Consider the following 17,725-nt stretch of genomic DNA (forward strand, 5'->3'; position numbering starts at 1 on the left):
GGGGATATTTTACACTCTTCCTTCCGTGAATGGTCCGTTTAGCGTTTGTACATGAAGGGAAACAGAAGTACAGCCATGGTGCAATATTGTTGTGTAAACGTACAATGTTTATTAAAATCAGTTTTACTCACAAATTCCAAAAAAGATAGATCGCTGTGAAATATGTTCCGCCGGCGTTACTGCTTGAATAGCAGTGTAAGGTGCACGTTCTAGGCCACGCCCTACGCGTTTCGTCAGAGCGACGTCATCCTTGTTTTCACCAGTCACCTTGCTTCACCTTCCTATCTGATAAAAGTCTTATGCGTTTTTTCAGCAACTAGATGATGCGACTTTGAATAAATATTTTCAGTTGGACATTATAATATATTTTGGATTGGACATTATATGATCTTTTTGATGTTTTCACTTGGTAGTTTCACAATGCCTTTTTGATTATCACTTTTTAGAGTATAAGTATTGGCTCATTTATGTGAGCAAAAGCACTTTTTACCAAAGCACTTACATTTTTAGTTGTGATAGATTAGTTGTATTTTTCATCATATTATTTACCACACTTGTGCATAGTTATTATTATTTTTTACCACACTTGTGCATAGTTGTTATGTAAGATAACGGATACACATTCCCATTCACATATATTTTTAATATCACATATACAGTGTATTGGTGAAATTCCCACATTGGGCTTCATTTTATGTAATTTGCAGAATATTAGCATTTTTAGTACACCATTTAGGTTTTAGCGCCAAAGCTTAATTTATTTTTCAGATCCCAAGAATATTGCTGAACTGAAACAGATCTGTAAAGAGGAATGGTCAAGAATTACTTATGACCGTTGTGCACGTCTGATCTGAAACTACAGGAAACGTTTGGTTGAAGTTATTGCTGCCAAAGGAGGTTCAACCAGTTATTAAATCCAAGGTTTCACATACTTTTTCTACATGCACTGTGAATGTTTACATGGTGTGTTTAATAAAAACATGGTAACATTCAATTCTTTGTGTGTTATTCGTTTAAGCAGACTGTGATTGTCTTGTTGTAACTTAGATGAAGATCAGATCACATTTTATGACCAATTTGTGCAGAAATCCATATCATTTCAAAAGAGTTCACATACTTTTTATTGCAACTGTATATATATCCACTGCATTCCAGTCTAGCCAAGACTATATCTGACTGCAGGCCATTCCTGGTTTACTTTTTCAAATATACTTTCAGGCAGGCTGGCAGGTGATTCAGTGATCTGCAGTGCATTAAATATATATACAGTTATACAGTCTCATATATATATATATATATATATATATATATATATATATATATATATATATATATATATATATATATATATATATATATATATATATATATATATTCATACACTGCATTCTAGTCTAGCCAAGCCTATATCTGACCACAGGCCATTTCTGGTGTACTTTCTTCAGGCAGTGTTTTGCTAATAATATTTTACAGCATGTCTGGAAGGCCACCAAGGAAAGGCAGATGCTCACAGGCCACTAAAAGTGGGCAAGCAGGCTTTGTGTCTACAGCCAACAGTGCTGGTCATGGACACGGTGCATCTTCAGCACCTGGCTGCGGGGCACACTTGTCCTTTTTTTCAGCAGCTGGCCGTGTTGATCCACAACATGCAGAAGACTTGGTAGAGTGGATAACTAAGCCGTTCTCACCCTCCTCATCCTCTGTCACCCAGGCTCAGAGTAGTTTGCCTGCCAATGCAGCTGCCAAAGCAGCCTATTCCATCGGCTCAATGTCATCATTCACTCCTCTAATCTCACCATCATGCACGGAGGAGTCCCCTGAACTGTCAGGTTCATGCTGCAGGAGGATGCGCAGCATCTTGAAGGCTCCAATGATGGTACCCAGGTTGAGGAAGGCAGTAAAGTGATCCCAGAGAGAGGGGGTGCCCAAGAAGGACAAGAAACTGGCAGGCATGTTCCCCCAACCGCAGCATACTGCCAGGTTTGCTCCAGTGACGAGGAGGGAGGGGATGATGAGATCACTGACTTTACGTGGGTGTCTGATAGAAGAGGGGAGGAGGAGGAGGAGGCACATCTCCAATCTGGCAGGATGCCCTCCAGGGGCCAGCTTAAGGGCAGCCACCCGACTGCATCACACCGCAAAGCTCTGCATGTGCAGGGTGCTGCTGACTCCCTGCCTATTTCGAAAAGTTCTTTGGTGAGGGCCTTTTTTGATACATGTGCAGCAGATCGCACCATTGCTGTTTAACTGAAGCGTATCAAGCGTGGCCAAAACAGCAGCTGCTTGGGCACCACATGCTTGACCAGACATATGTCGACCTCCCATGCAGTCCGTTGGCAACAGTGCTTAAAAAACCCACACCAAAGAACAAAGCGGACCTCTCCTTGCTCTTCATCAGCTGGGATCTCCAACCCCACTATACCTCCAGTCCTCTCAGAAACCTGCACTGAGAGGAATGAAGGTGTAGAATTAGGTGTGCCAAGTACTTGCAGGCAATCTGCTATCGCTACACCAACATCTGATTGTAGCAGGCAAATTTCCGTACCCCAGTTGCTAAACCCTCAAAAAGAAATGCGGTCCCAGCCATCCACATGCTCAGCAGCTGAATGCTAGCTTGGCTAGTTGCTAGCACTCCAACTGCTGCCTTTTCAGCTGGTAGACTTTGCCCCTTTCGTGAATTTGTGGAATGTGCGGTACCTCAGTGGCAGGTTCCCAAACGCCATTTCTTTTTGCGGAAGGCCATTTCGGCTCTCTACCAGCATGCAGAAGCCAATGTCTTGGCCTCGTTGGACAGGGTGGTCAGCAGTAAGGTGCATATTACTGCTGACTCATGGTCTAGCAGGCATGGACAGGGACGTTACCTTTCTTTCATGGCACACTGGGTAACTCTGCTGGCAGCTGGGAAGGATGCAGGACAGGTTGCAGTATTGTTGGAGCCTGTTCCACCACCACGCCTCCAAAACGCTAGAAGTGGTGATTCTGCCACACCTCTCTCCTACACCCCCTCCTCTTCTTCTTCCTGTATGGCCTTTTCCTCCTCTGCAGATTTGCCCTCTGAACCAGCGGTGCTCCGTAGGCATTCAAGGGGTTACGCAAGCACTCAGGCAAAAAGATGCCATGCAGTGCTTGAGTTTGTCTGTGAGTTTTGAACCCAACGTTAGCCATGCTGCAAGTGGCTGCACATGCAGCAGAGGGCCATCAATGAGTACATGTGTGAGTTTGGCACCAGGACAGGGTCAGGGGAGCTTGGCTTTTTTTCACCATGCCAGTGACTACTGATCATGAGGATGGTGAGCAGTGACAGTGCATGCATCAGGGATTATAATTAGAGGGTACTAGTGCGCTTCACCTTGCTAATCAATGTGTAAAAAACCAAAAAAAGTATAAATAATATTAAAGTGTGGAAGCAGCCTGCAAAAATAGTGATCTCCACACTACTAGTGATACAGTAAAAAATAAATAAATTGCGGCGCTAACCATAAAAAGCCTATACAATCAATAATTAACTAAAAAATATATAAAAGTGCAATAAGTGTGAATCACCTCACAAAGTGCAAATTGTGCGATTCAATAAATGCAACTAAAGTAATTGCTGCGATAATAAATGTGCTCACATAATATATACATGCCCAAAAAGAAAAAAAGTAAAATCCAAGGACATTGAAAAATGTGCAAAAAACAATTTTAAAAAACAAAACAGATATGTAAATAATAAATGCTCATTAATTCCAGTTCATGCAAATGCTTTGTGAACAATAAACAAAGTCCATGCATAAAGGTGACTTCCACAGTGTGTACTAATCCAGTGATTCAATTCAGTGCCAAGCCAGTGCACCACCTGTTTCCCCCAGCCTCTCACCTCCAATACTTGATAAAGAAGCACAATTTAAAAGCCAAAGCTATTTCCTCCACAATCGTCCAGCAGCTAGTATCCAGCTGAATCTTTCTTTCCCAGGTTCTTCACCTCCTAGCGGGGCAGCTGTTTAGTGCTGATCCTCAGAGCTTCCAGTGGTGTGTTGGCCTTGGAGATGTTGATGGTGAGCGGTCTTCTCTGAGCCCCGGATTCTGCCTTGCAGGACACTCCTCTTCTCCTGTACTCTGAGCTCTTCCCCCTTCACTGGCTGGACCCTTTTATTCCGTCCTTCCACCAACAACTATCTTTTTTTGGCGGCTGGCTAGACCGGGCATTTCCAAACCACGGCTGGCTTGAGCTCAGTAATGATCCTGAGGCGATTACTTATTATAATCGCCTCAGGATCATTACTGAGCTCAAGCCAGCCGTGGTTTGGAAATGCCCGGTCTAGCCAGCCGCCAAAAAAAGATAGTTGTTGGTGGAAGGACGGAATAAAAGGGTCCAGCCAGTGAAGGGGGAAGAGCTCAGAGTACAGGAGAAGAGGAGTGTCCTGCAAGGCAGAATCCGGGGCTCAGAGAAGACCGCTCACCATCAACATCTCCAAGGCCAACACACCACTGGAAGCTCTGAGGATCAGCACTAAACAGCTGCCCCGCTAGGAGGTGAAGAACCTGGGAAAGAAAGATTCAGCTGGATACTAGCTGCTGGACGATTGTGGAGGAAATAGCTTTGGCTTTTAAATTGTGCTTCTTTATCAAGTATTGGAGGTGAGAGGCTGGGGGAAACAGGTGGTGCACTGGCTTGGCACTGAATTGAATCACTGGATTAGTACACACTGTGGAAGTCACCTTTATGCATGGACTTTGTTTATTGTTCACGAAGCATTTGCATGAACTGGAATTAATGAGCATTTATTATTTACATATCTGTTTTGTTTTTTAAAATTGTTTTTTGCACATTTTTCAATGTCCTTGGATTTTACTTTTTTTCTTTTTGGGCATGTATATATTATGTGAGCACATTTATTATCGCAGCAATTACTTTAGTTGCATTTATTGAATCGCACAATTTGCACTTTGTGAGGTGATTCACACTTATTGCACTTTTATATATTTTTTAGTTAATTATTGATTGTATAGGCTTTTTATGGTTAGCGCCGCAATTTATTTATTTTTTACTGCATGCATCAGGGATACTGTCCCTCTTGTCTTCCTGTTGGAGCACACGCTTCCTGGAATAATGGAAAGGGCACTTGAGGCAGAACAGAGGGAGGAAGAGGAGGACTTCCTTACCTCTCAAGGCCCTCTTTATCCAGACAGTAGTCCTGCAGGCCCGCCGAACACACAGGAAGAGAATGGAGGAGGAGGATGAGGATTGTGTCAGCATGGAGGTAGAGCCTAGAACTCAGCATCAGCAGCAGTCTTCAAGGGATCGTTTTCGGTCCCCAGAAACCCATGGACTTGTACGTGGCTGTGGATCATATCATCCTTAGTGACCCAGAGGACTCCGGATCAAATGCCTCAGCAAACCTTCTCTGCATGGCCTCCTGGATACTGCAAAGCCTGTGAAAGGACCCTCAGTTTCGTGGTATCAAGGAGAGGGATCATTACTGGCTGGCAACCCTTCTTGATCCACGTTACACGGGTAAAGTTTGCGGAACTTATCCAGCCGAGGGAGCAGAGGATGAAGCATCTTTGGGAGGCCTAGCAGAAAGGTTTGTGCAATGCATTTTCAGAGCTTGGGAGGTTACAATTTCCTCCTGGACAACGTGTTGCTGAGGCTTCGGTCAGTAACAGAAGTGTTGGAGAAGGTGGCCGTCTGACTGATGCGTTCAGACAATTCTTTTGTCCGCAGCCCCAAGGTTTGATTGGTTGCTGGAAACATCGCCAACATCTGATTTACATTCTGCAGGAATACCGAGGGGCAATATCATACTTGGAGACCTTTCCAACCAAAAATCCACTGGTTTACTGGGTCTGGAGGATGGATCACTGGCCAGAGCTTGCACAATTTGCAATTGAGCTACTGGCCTGTCCTGCATCCAGAATTCTTTCTGAACACACATTCAGTGCTGCTGGAGGCTTTTTAACCGATCACAGAGTGTGACTGTCCACAGACTCAGTTGATCAGCTCACCTTTATAAAAATTAAACAGTCTTGGATCACCAGCTACCAAGCACTTGATGCTGATTTAATTTTTCTATGAATGGGAGATCCCTTGAAGACTGCCTATGCTGAGTGACTATCCTGTTATGCTGAGTGACTATCCTATTCCTCCTCAGTGTTTATGTTGATAGCTTCTAAGAACATTTTTGTTTCAGGGCACCACCATCAGTGCTTAAGGCCCAATTTTTCTGCCCCTGTTTAACAGGGGCATGTAATTACAATTTTTGCTGTAATATTTCACAGCAGGGCTCATTCTTGCACTCAACTAGAGTATCTGTGAGGTGTTGCAGTGTTGTGGCACCACCACCAGTGCCTAAGGCCCAATATTTCTGCCCCTGTTTAACAGGGGCATGTAATTACCATTTTTGCTGTAATATTTCGCAGCAGGGCTTGTTCTTGCACTCAACTAGAGTATCTGTGAGGCGTTGCAGTGTTGTGGCACCACCACCGGTGCCTAAGGCCCAATTTTTCTGCCCCTGTTTGACAGAGCAGAGCTTGTTCCTGTGCTCAACTAGAGTATCTGTGAGGGGTTGCAGTGTTGTGTCACCACCACCAGTATGTAAGGCCCAATTTTTCTTCCTCTGTTTAACAGAGGCATGTAATTACAATTTTTGCTGTAATATTTCCCAGCAGGGCTCTTCCTGAGCTCAACTAGAGTATCTGTGAGGGGTTGCAGTGTTGTGGCACCACCACCAGTGCCTAAGGCCCAATTTTTCTGATCCTGTTTGACAGGGGTATGTAATTACAATTGTTGATGTAATATTTCACAGCAGAGCTTATTCCTGTACTCAACTAGAGTATCTGTGATGGGTTGCAATGTTGTGTCACCACCACCAGTACCTAAGGCCCAATTTTTTTGCCCCTGTTTAACAGGGGCATGTAATTATAATATTTGCTCTAATATTTCACAGCAGGGCTTGTTCCTGCGCTCAACAACAGAATCTGTCAGGGATTACAGTGTTGCAGCACTACCACCACTGCCTAAGACCTAATTTTTCTGCCCCTGTCTAACAGGGGCATGTATTTACAATTTTTGATCTAATATTTCATAGCAGGGCCCATTCCTGTGCCCACCAAGAGTAACTGTGAGGTCTTACAGTGTTGTGGCACCACCACCACACCACCACCAAAGGTCCAATTTTTCTGCCCCTGTTCAACAGGGGCATGTAATTACAATTCTTGATATAATATTTCACAGCAGGGCCCGTTCCAGTGCCCATCAAGAGTAACTGTGAGGGCTTACAGTGTTCTGGTACCACCAAAACCTAAGGCCCAATTTTCTGCAGAGTATATAGGGCAGGCTGTATAGTATATACAGGTGGTCCCCTACTTTCAACCATCCGTTTTCAAATGACTCCTACTTACAAAAGGAGGGAGACAACAGGAAGTGAGAGGCAATCTACCCCTAGGAAGGGAAAATTTTCTAAGGTAAGAGTTAATATAGGGAAAAGGTGTCTTCACTGATGCTTTATCACCAATCCTAGTTTCCCTAATAACCCAAAATGTCCAAAATCCAATTGTCATTGGCACAGAAAGTGAGGTAAAATCTTCTGAACAGGGGCACAAACAGCAAAACAAATGTTACAGGGGTGATAACCCTTCCTTATGTTATCCAAAAAGCTTAAAACTTGATTTTTTGGCTGGAGCTACACTTACAAAATGTACCTGTTCCAAATTACAAAAATATTCAACTTAAGAACAAACCTACAGTCCCTGTCTTGTTTGTACCGCCTGTATACTGCTGTTCAGAGTATATAGGGCCTGGGGGGCCCACGACTTTTCTTTTTTTAATTTGAGTGCGGGTTCCCCTTAATATCCATACAAGACCCAAAGGGCCTGGTAATGGGCTGGGGGGGTACCCATGCCATTACATTACAGCCGCAAGCAGTTTTAAATGACTTTTATTCCTTTAGAAATGCCATTTTGTGCAGGGACTGTTCTAAACACAGGAAACACACACCACTTTACAGGCATACTATAGTCACCCACCAGGTATGATATTTAAAGGAATATTGAGAGGAGGGGCATTTGGGATAAGTGGGAGTTAGAGGAGGGACATTTGGGATAAATGAGAGGAGGGACATTTGGGATAAATGAGAGGAAGGACATTTTGGATAAGTGGGAGGAGAGGAGGGACATTTGGGATAAGTGAGAGGAAGGACATTTGGGAAAAGTGGGAGGAGAGGAGGGACATTGGGGATAAGTGGGGGGAGAGGAGGGGCATTGGGGATAAGTGGGGGGAGAGGAGAGACATTGGGGATAAGTGGGGGGAGAGGAGGGACATTTGGGATAAGTGGGAGGAGAGGAGGGACATTTGGGATAAGTGGGGGGGAGAAGAGGGACATTGGGGATAAGTGGGGGGAGAGGAGGGACATTGGGGATAAGTGGGGGGAGAGGAGGGACATTGGGGATAAGTGGGCTGGGGAGGTACCCATGACATTTTTTCAATAATTTTCATCCATATTTCCGGGATCCAACATTAAATTACAGCCGCAAGCAGTTTTAACCACTTAAGCCCCGGACCAATTTGCAGCCAAAGGACCAGGCCCCTTTTTGCGATTCGGCACTGCGTCACTTTAACTGACAATTGCGCGGTCATGCGACATGGCTCCCAAACAAAATTGGCATTCTTTTTTTCCCACAAATAGAGCTTTCTTTTGGTGGTATATCTACATATTTTTGGTTAAAAAAATCGCAATTAGCGATTATTGATTGGTTTGCGCAAAAGTTATAGCGTTTACAAAATAGGGGATAGTTTTATAGCATTTTTATTAATATTTTTTTTTTACTAGTAATGGCGGCGATCAGTGATTTTTATTGTGACTGCGACATTATGATGGACACATCGGCCATTTTTGACACATTTTTGGGACCATTGTCATTTATACAGAAATCAGTGCTATTTAAATGCACTGATTCCTGTGTAAATGACACTGGCAGTGAAGGAATTAACCATTAGGGGGCAGTGTAAGGGTTATGTATGACTTTATGGTTTTTTTATTGTAGGGGGCGTGGCCTGGCATGTGACATCACTGATTGTCCTTCCCTATAAAAGGGAACAGACGATCGATGACCGGCGTGCTCCCGACCCACACCTCACACCGACGTATATCGGTGTGAGGTGGTCCTTAAGTGGTTAAATGACTTTTATTCCTTTAGAAATGTCATTTTGCTCAGGGACTGTTCTAAAAACGGGAAACACACGCCACTTTACAGGCATACTATAGTCACCCACCAGGTATGATATTTAAAGGAATATGTCACTTTTATTTTTTCACTTTAAGGATTATTAAAATCACTGCTCCCGAAAAAACTGAAGTTTTTAAAACTTTTTTTTGCATAGATCCATGTCCCCTGGGGCAGGACCCAGGTCCCCAAACACTTTTTAGGACAATAACTTGCATATTAGCCTTTAAAATTCGCACTTTTGATTTTTCACGTTTGGGTCCCATAGACTTTAACGGTGTTCGAATGTTCACGCAAACTTTCGGTCCGTTCGCATGTTCTGCCGTAAACCGAACAGGGGGGTGTTTGGCTCAATATATAATATATGTACAATATGTTCTCAATGCAGCAAAACAGCACAGAGCACATACTGTAAATATGGTTAATTACTCCAGAAGGTCCTTAGTTGGTTAATTCAAGTTATGTAAAATGTTCAAGCTTATATACCACATTAATCACATTTTAATGTCTAGCAAATTTTCTTTGCTCACACTTGACTGAATTACTAAATCTTATTTAAAACTTTCCAGTGTACAGAACATTTTGGAGTAGGAAGAATTATGATTGCCACAAAGAAAATGTTAGTCCCAAACCTTATATTGTAACACTAGCTTTGATGTTTTCAACGGTGGGCCAGACAGCCTTTTGAGAATAACATTCACTAAGCAATAACAATTTTACATAAAATCAATATTTAAAATATAGTAACTTTACTTTATTACAAACTTGGCCATTTTTTTATTTATTTTTTTACTTTGTATTAAATCTCACTGTAAATGTAGTTTTCACAAACGCCAGTACAGCAATGAAAATGTTTGTGTATTTTAAAAGAATTGATTTGCTGCCATCTGTTGGTGCAGAAGGAATTCTAAATTACTATGACGGTTAGGAATTGGTTTATTAATATCATTTTCATTTATCAGCACTCTTTTTACAAAACAATAAATTTAGAGCACTCACCTTTTGCATTCAATTGATGTCCACTATTCATTTGAATATTTCCTAGAAATACATAACTATAAATGTGTTTTCTGTTGAAATAGCTGTAGCAACCATTTCAAATAACAATTTTTATTGGTCATCTTAGCAGAGAATAGGACAAAAACAGAACAAAGTAAGCTCCAAGTAATACTGAAACATGGGTATAGCAATATCAAGCAATATAGTAACAATCTCCTTGTTAGGTCATACCATGAACTGTTAGGTGACATATGAAGTTTGTCACAGCTAATTTTTGCCCCTTAAACTGGGGACTTTTAGCACCTAAGAATGGGGGCTCAGGGACTGCTCTGCTGCTGTTTACATGCTTTGGCTGTCAACGCAAAGAATTTCCCCACTTACAGCATGAGCCTCTGATTGGCTGCCTGCAGCCTTTTATTATTGGTTAGATCTGGGATATCTCTTTGACTACAGTAATCAGAGATATCTTCTCATTATCAATCAATAATAAAAGGCTGTGGGTAGTTAATCAGAGGCTTAGGTTGTAAATAACGAGGAGCACTTGTATACAGCTGTCAGAAACCATGAATCAGGCTGAGACAGAAGTACAATTAAATCACACTTGTTTATTAATAAAAATAAAAAGGTAAATAGAAAAAGCGTAGTCAAGCATAGCCAGAGTCCAGTAACCAGATCGGGTAGTCAGCCAGGCCAGAAGTCAGGGATTCCAAGTAGAGCACAGCAAGCAGGATAAGGAGCCAGAAGGGATGTCAGCAAGCCAGTCTCTAAACAACCCGCAGGAGATGGTTTCAGTGATGTGACCAAGGCGAAGGCAGAGGTGAAGTGAGCTGGAAGGCTTTAAGTAGGCAGGTCAGACGAGCATCATCAGGAACAGCTGGTAACCGTGGAGAGAGAAGAGAGCTGGCAATTAGCCGACAGCTGAGCGGCCAGCCCAGAGAAGGAAGGGCTAAGCCAGCCCTGACAACAGCAGAGCAGGCAGCCAATAATAACCCCAATTTAAGGGTTGTGCATAGTCAGGGACTGCAGAGATGATATAGGAGGAGATGGTCAGAGACTGCAGACATGATCCAAGACATGGCAGGCATGGTTACGGGAGATGGTGAGAGACTGCAGACATGGTACAGGAGTTGATGAGAGACTGCAGACATGATACAGGAGATGGTCAGAGAGTGCAGACATACTACAGGAGATGGTCAGAGACTGCAGGCATACTACATGAGATGGTCAGAGACTGCAGACATACTACAGGAGATGGTCAGACTGCAGACATACTACAGGAGATGGTCAGAGACTGCAGGCATACTACATGAGATGGTCAGAGACTGCAGACATACTACAAGAGATACAGTGAAAGACTGCAGACATACTATATGCAGGGCTATTTTCCTCAGATAATACATGCAGGAACTTAACCATGCCACCACCACCACCTAACAGTGGGAGAGTCTTAATGGGGCATTATTCGATACCACTTGTGCATTCTGCACAGAGTGAAGAGTTCAGGAGTTTTCTACGTACAGAATGCAAATATCAGGAGTGTGCTATATACAAAATGCAAAGATCAAGACTATACTACGTATAGAGTGCAGAGTTCAGGAGTGCACTACAAACAGAGTACAGCAGGGGTGCCCAACCAGTGGCCTAGGGGCCACATGTGGCCCGCCGAGCCCTCTGATGTGGCCCTCGACCTCCTGCTCTAAAATGGCAGGTTGGCAAGCATAGATCACGGGTTGCCGACCTGCCATCCCAGAGCAGCAGTTTTGGTTACTGGTCTAATTTCAAACTGATCTGCAGGTGCAGTGCAGCTGGGGGTTACCTGCATTGAGCCATAGACGTCTGTTATTACCTGCGGGTTTCTTGAAAGAAAGTGAGCCACACCTGCAGGATATAATATAAGTTTACGGGAAAGTACAGCTAACCCGCAGAAAATCCACAGGTTCACTGAGCTGCACCCGCAGTTTGGGCAAATCGCAGCGCATCAGTGTGAAAGCAGCCTTAGGCCCCTTTCACATGATTGGTCTGACCCACTATTCACCTCTGTGGAGCAGTAGATGTAAACGGACTTATGTCTGTTCACCTGCATACCTGAAAAATAGAAAGGGGTCTGCACCTTCCATCTGGGTGAATCGGATTGGATCAGAGGGCCCACAGGGTAGAGTGGGCTATGTCCATGGACACGGACCTGTCACCCCCCCCCACTCCGCACATTGTGGCCCGTGACCATTTACCAATTCATTTAACTAGTTGCTGACCGCCGGCCGTCAAATGACGGCCAGGCGGCGCAGCTATTGTGGCGGGAGGCCGTCATATGACGGCCTCCCGTTTAAACAGGGATGCGCGCGATCGTGCGCGCGCATCCCTGTTTCTTCGGTGGCGGCGTGTCACGGAGACACCGCTCGCCACCGAAGGGGGTGAACAGCCATTCGTTATGGCTGTTTACCACGTGATCGGCCGTGATGAAGTCACGGCCGATCACAGATGGTCACACCCCCTACGTGCACGGCGCATGCGCACGATCGCGAGCGCGCTGCGCGTGCACGTCGGTGGCGGCGTGTTCCCCGGGAACACTGCTCGTCACCGACACTGGTAAACAGCCATTGGCTGGCTGTTTACCCACGTGATCGGCTGTGATCCTTTCACAGCCGATCACTAAGATGTAAACAATCCGCGGTAACGGGATGTTACCGGGTTCTCCTCCTCACACACCGATCGTGTGTGAGGAGGAGATTGCGGTAACATCTCGTTACTGCATACAGTGTACACCAAACATACTGATTGCCCCCCCCCCAATAAAGAGGACCTGTCACCACCCCTCATAGTACCTGTCAATCACAGTCCATCAGAGTATTTGAGTACCTGTCCCAGCCCATCAGAGTACCCGAGTACCTGTCCCAGCCCATCAGAGTACCCGAGTACCTGTCCCAGCCCATCAGAGTACCCGAGTACCTGTCCCAGCCCATCAGAGTACCCGAGTACCTGTCCCAGCCCATCAGAGTACCTGTCCCAGCCCATCAGAGTACCCAAGTACCTGTCCCAGCCCATCAGAGTACCCGAGTACCTGTCCCAGCCCATCAGAGTACCCGAGTACCTGTCCCAGCCCATCAGAGTACCCGAGTACCTGTCCCAGCCCATCTGAGTACCCGAGTACCTGTCCCAGCCCATCTGAGTACCCGAGTACCTGTCCCAGCCCATCTGAGTACCCGAGTACCTGTCACAGTTCATCTGAGTACCCGAGTACCTGTCACGGCACATCAGAGTACCCGAGTACCTGTCACGGCACATCAGAGTACCCGAGTACCTGTCACGGCACATCAGAGTACCCGAGTACCTGTCACGGCACATCAGAGTACCCGAGTACCTGGCACGGCACATCAGAGTACCCGAGTACCTGTCACGGCACATCAGAGTACCCAAGTACCTGTCACGGCCCATCAGGGTACCCGAGTACCTGTCACGGCCCATCAGGGTACCCGAGTACCTGTCACGGCCCATCAGGATACCCGAGTACCTGTCACGGCCCATTAGGGTACCCGAGTACCTGTCACAGTCCATTAGAGTACCGAGTACCTGTCACAGTCCATTAGAGTACCGAGTAACTGTCACAGTCCATTAGAGTACCGAGTACCTGTCACAGTCCATTAGAGTACCGAGTACCTGTCACAGTCCATTAGAGTACCGAGTACCTGTCACAGCCCATCTGAGTACCCGAGTACCTGTCACAGTTCATCTGAGTACCTGTCACTGCCCTTCAGAGTACCCAAATACCAGTCACCAAACCATCAGAGTACCTGTCACCAGGCCATCAGAGTACCTGAGTACTTGTCACCAGGCCATCAGAGTACCCGAGTACCTGTCACCAGGCCATCAGAGTACCCGAGTACCTGTCACCAGGCCATCAGAGTACCCGAGTACCTGTCACCAGGCCATCAGAGTACCCGAGTACCTGTCACCAGGCCATCAGAGTACCCGAGTACCTGTCACCAGGCCATCAGAGTACCCGAGTACCTGTCACCAGGCCATCAGAGTACTCGAGTACCTGTCACCAGGCCATCAGAGTACCCGAGTACCTGTCACCAGGCAATCAGAGTACCCGAGTACCTGTTCCAGTCCATCTGAGTACCCGAGTACCTGTCACAGTCCACCTGAGTACCCGAGTACCTATCTCCAGCCCATCAGAGTACCGAGTACCTATTTGCAGCCCATGTCTCATAGAATATACGTTGGGGTGTTTACTTTCCAAAATGGGGTCATTTTGTGGGTAATTTCACTGTCCTGGTGGTCCAGGACCTTCAAAAGTGTGATGGGTAGGAATGAAATAAGATGTGTCATTTATGCTCCTAGAACGCCTGAACGTACTACTTCAATGTTTGGCCCATCTATGTGGCCAGGCTGTGTAAAAGTCCTACACATGTGGTATCGCCATACTCAGGAGGAGTAGCAGAATGTATTTTGGGGTGTAATTTTTGCTATATACATGTTATGTGTTAGAAATATCTTATAAATTAACAATTTTGCGTAAAAAAAAAATGCGTTTTAATTTTTTTCCACATATTCCAAAAACTTCTGGAAAAAAATGAACCGTTCAAAAGACTCATTATGCCTCACAGATTATACGTTGGGGTGTTTGCTTTCCAAAATGGGGTAATTTTATGGGAAATTCCATTGTGCTGGTACTCCAGGGCCTTCAAAAGTGTAATAGGTGGTTGAGAAATGAGATGCGTAATTTTTGCTCATAGAACGTCTGAAGGTACTACATCAATGTTAGTGCTCTGTATGTGGCCAGGCTGTGTAAAAGTCTCACACACGTGGTATCGCCGTACTCGGGAAGAGTAGCAGAATGTATTTTGGGGTGTAATTTTTGCTATATACATGCTATGTGTTAGAAATATCTTATAAATTGACAATTTTGTGTAAAAAAAAATGCGTTTTAATTTTTTTCCACATATTCCAAAAACTTCTGGAAAAAAATTAACCATTCAAAAGACTCATTATGCCTCACAGATTATACGTTGGGGTGTTAGCTTTCCAAAATGGGGTGATTTTATGGGAAATTCCATTGTCCTGGTACTCCAGGCCCTTCAAAAGTGTAATAGGTGGTTGAGAAATGAGATGCGTCATTTTTGCTCATAGAACGTCTGAAGGTACTACATCGATGTTGGTGCTCTGTATGTGGCCAGGCTGTGTAAAAGTCTCACACATGTGGTATCGCCGTACTCGGGAAGAGTAGCAGAATGTATTTTGGGGGGTAATTTGTTGTATACATATGCTGTGTGTGAGAAATAACCTGATAATATGACAATTTAGTAAAAAAAAAAAAAAAAATCTTCATTTTGCAAAGAATTGTGGGAAAAAATGACAACTTAAAAAAACTCACCATGCTACTTACTTAATACCTTGGGATGTCTACTTTGTAAAAAGGGGTCATTTGGGGGGTATTTGTACTTTCCTGACTAGTTAGAGTCTCAAGAAATGAGATACACCTGATGTACTGAAGGCCTGATCAGAAGTGATGAATTTTCAGTGATTGGCACCATAGATTGTAGACTCTATAACTTTCACAAAGACCAAATAATATATACTAATGTGGGTTATTTTTACCAAAGATATGTAGCAGTATAAATTTTGGCCAAAATTTATGAAGAAAAATTACTAATTAGCAAAAATTTATGACAGAAACGAAGAAAAAGGCATTTTTTTCACAAAATTTACGTTTTATTTTATTTATAGCACAAAAAATAAAAAACCCACTAGTGATTAAATACCACTAAAAGAAAGCTCTATTTGTGTGGAAAAAAGGACGCAAGTTTCATATGGATACTGTGTTGGATGACTGAGTAATTGTCATTCAAAGTATGAGAGCGCTGAAAGCTGAAAATTGGTCTGGTCAGGAAGGGGGTGTAACTGCACTGTACTGAGGTGGTTAAAGGATGAAGTGAAGCCAACCAAACAAAATGATACCACATCCCAAGTATTCAATATAAACAAGGAAAGCAGGGGGAGAGGTAACTAGCCTCAACGGGACGTTTAACGGTATCAAACATTACATATGAAAAAAATCGCATAGCAATCAAAAAAAGTTTTTTTTTTAAAGCGAATTTTCTTAGAAATTTATTATACAAAAACATAACAGATTTTGCTAAAACAGCACCATGAATACAGATATACATCCATACAATACGTAGAGATCTGGAAGAATCATTTGTGAACTCAGTCAATGTAGTATGATGCTCGACATGTTTCACTCGTAAGCGAGTTTCTTCAGGAGCTTAGAGTATCATTGACAAGAATAGTACTGCAGAGTACTGCATGGATAAACACATAGACAAACAAAGATTAAATAGTGCAAATTCCATTATTCACAATGGGCTTTAAAGAAAAGCAAAACAAATCGATATGATTGCTACATACAGCATTGCCATAAACAAAATTCAAATAAATGGGTATTTAGGGAACAAAACATTTGGGTCATTCAGAAACATTGGGGGCTGAAAGATCTTTTCTGTGCATACCAGATTTGATAAGCCCCAGCATAACACTGAGTCAATTTCATCCTATATGAGAACGGCTAGGTGGACATCTCCCCTGCCCATTTTGGAAATTGCGGTCTAGCTATGGCAGCCCCTGACCCCTATGTGGGGGTTCAGTTTCTTTAACCTTGATCCTACCAGGTAATGAGTTTTAAATTATTTATCAATCTATGCAGTTAATATAATTTGATGCGATTCAGGAGAGCAATATTGTGCCCTTTTAATCAAAGTGGGATTTTTGTTTTCCTCTTTTTATAGCATATATTTAAACTGCTATTTCGAAGCACCTCCCTGCAAGCATATATGGTCCGGATGGTTTCCCCATCCCTTTATCTTCCACTGAGCCTCTACATTTTTTGCAATACAGGATTATTTTGATCTATTGTGTAAATATATATTTGGTAAGTATGTGATCTTTCAGCCCCCATGATTCTGAATGACCCAAATGTTTTGTTCCCTAAATTTATTTATTTTTTTTTATTTTTATTTTTTTTTGTATTTCTATTGTATGGACTGGCACTCTGCTATTTATATGTAAACCTATATTTCAATTTGGTCGATGAATCAGGTGGCTGAGATATTCTTGTATACTTACCATACCATAATTGATTATTCGAATCTAAGAGGAAATACATTTTCTTAATTATAATTTCCAAGTTCATTTTGAAGAGCACTCCTAAAACTTATTATTATTTTTTTGATATTGCTTATTTATAGCGATTGGGGCACCTCTGGACCAAAGCTTGTACGGGCGCACTGGGCCTTATTATAGTCTCGCATTGATTGATCTACTATTGCTTGGCCATATTTATGTAAGGCCGCGTACACACGCGCGGACTGTTCGCCCAACTTTGTCCGTCAAACAGTTTCGGCAAACAGTCCGCTCAAAATTAGCATGGACGGACATGACCACACACGACGAACAAACAGTCCGCTGAAACCGTGCGCGATGACGTACGTCACGTACGACGGGACTAGAAACAGGAAGCACAAGA

This window comes from Lithobates pipiens, unplaced genomic scaffold (genome assembly GCF_037356315.1).
Source record: "Lithobates pipiens isolate NorthernLeopardFrog02 unplaced genomic scaffold, aLitPip1_a1.2 Scaffold_8, whole genome shotgun sequence".
Classification (NCBI taxonomy): domain Eukaryota; kingdom Metazoa; phylum Chordata; class Amphibia; order Anura; family Ranidae; genus Lithobates; species Lithobates pipiens.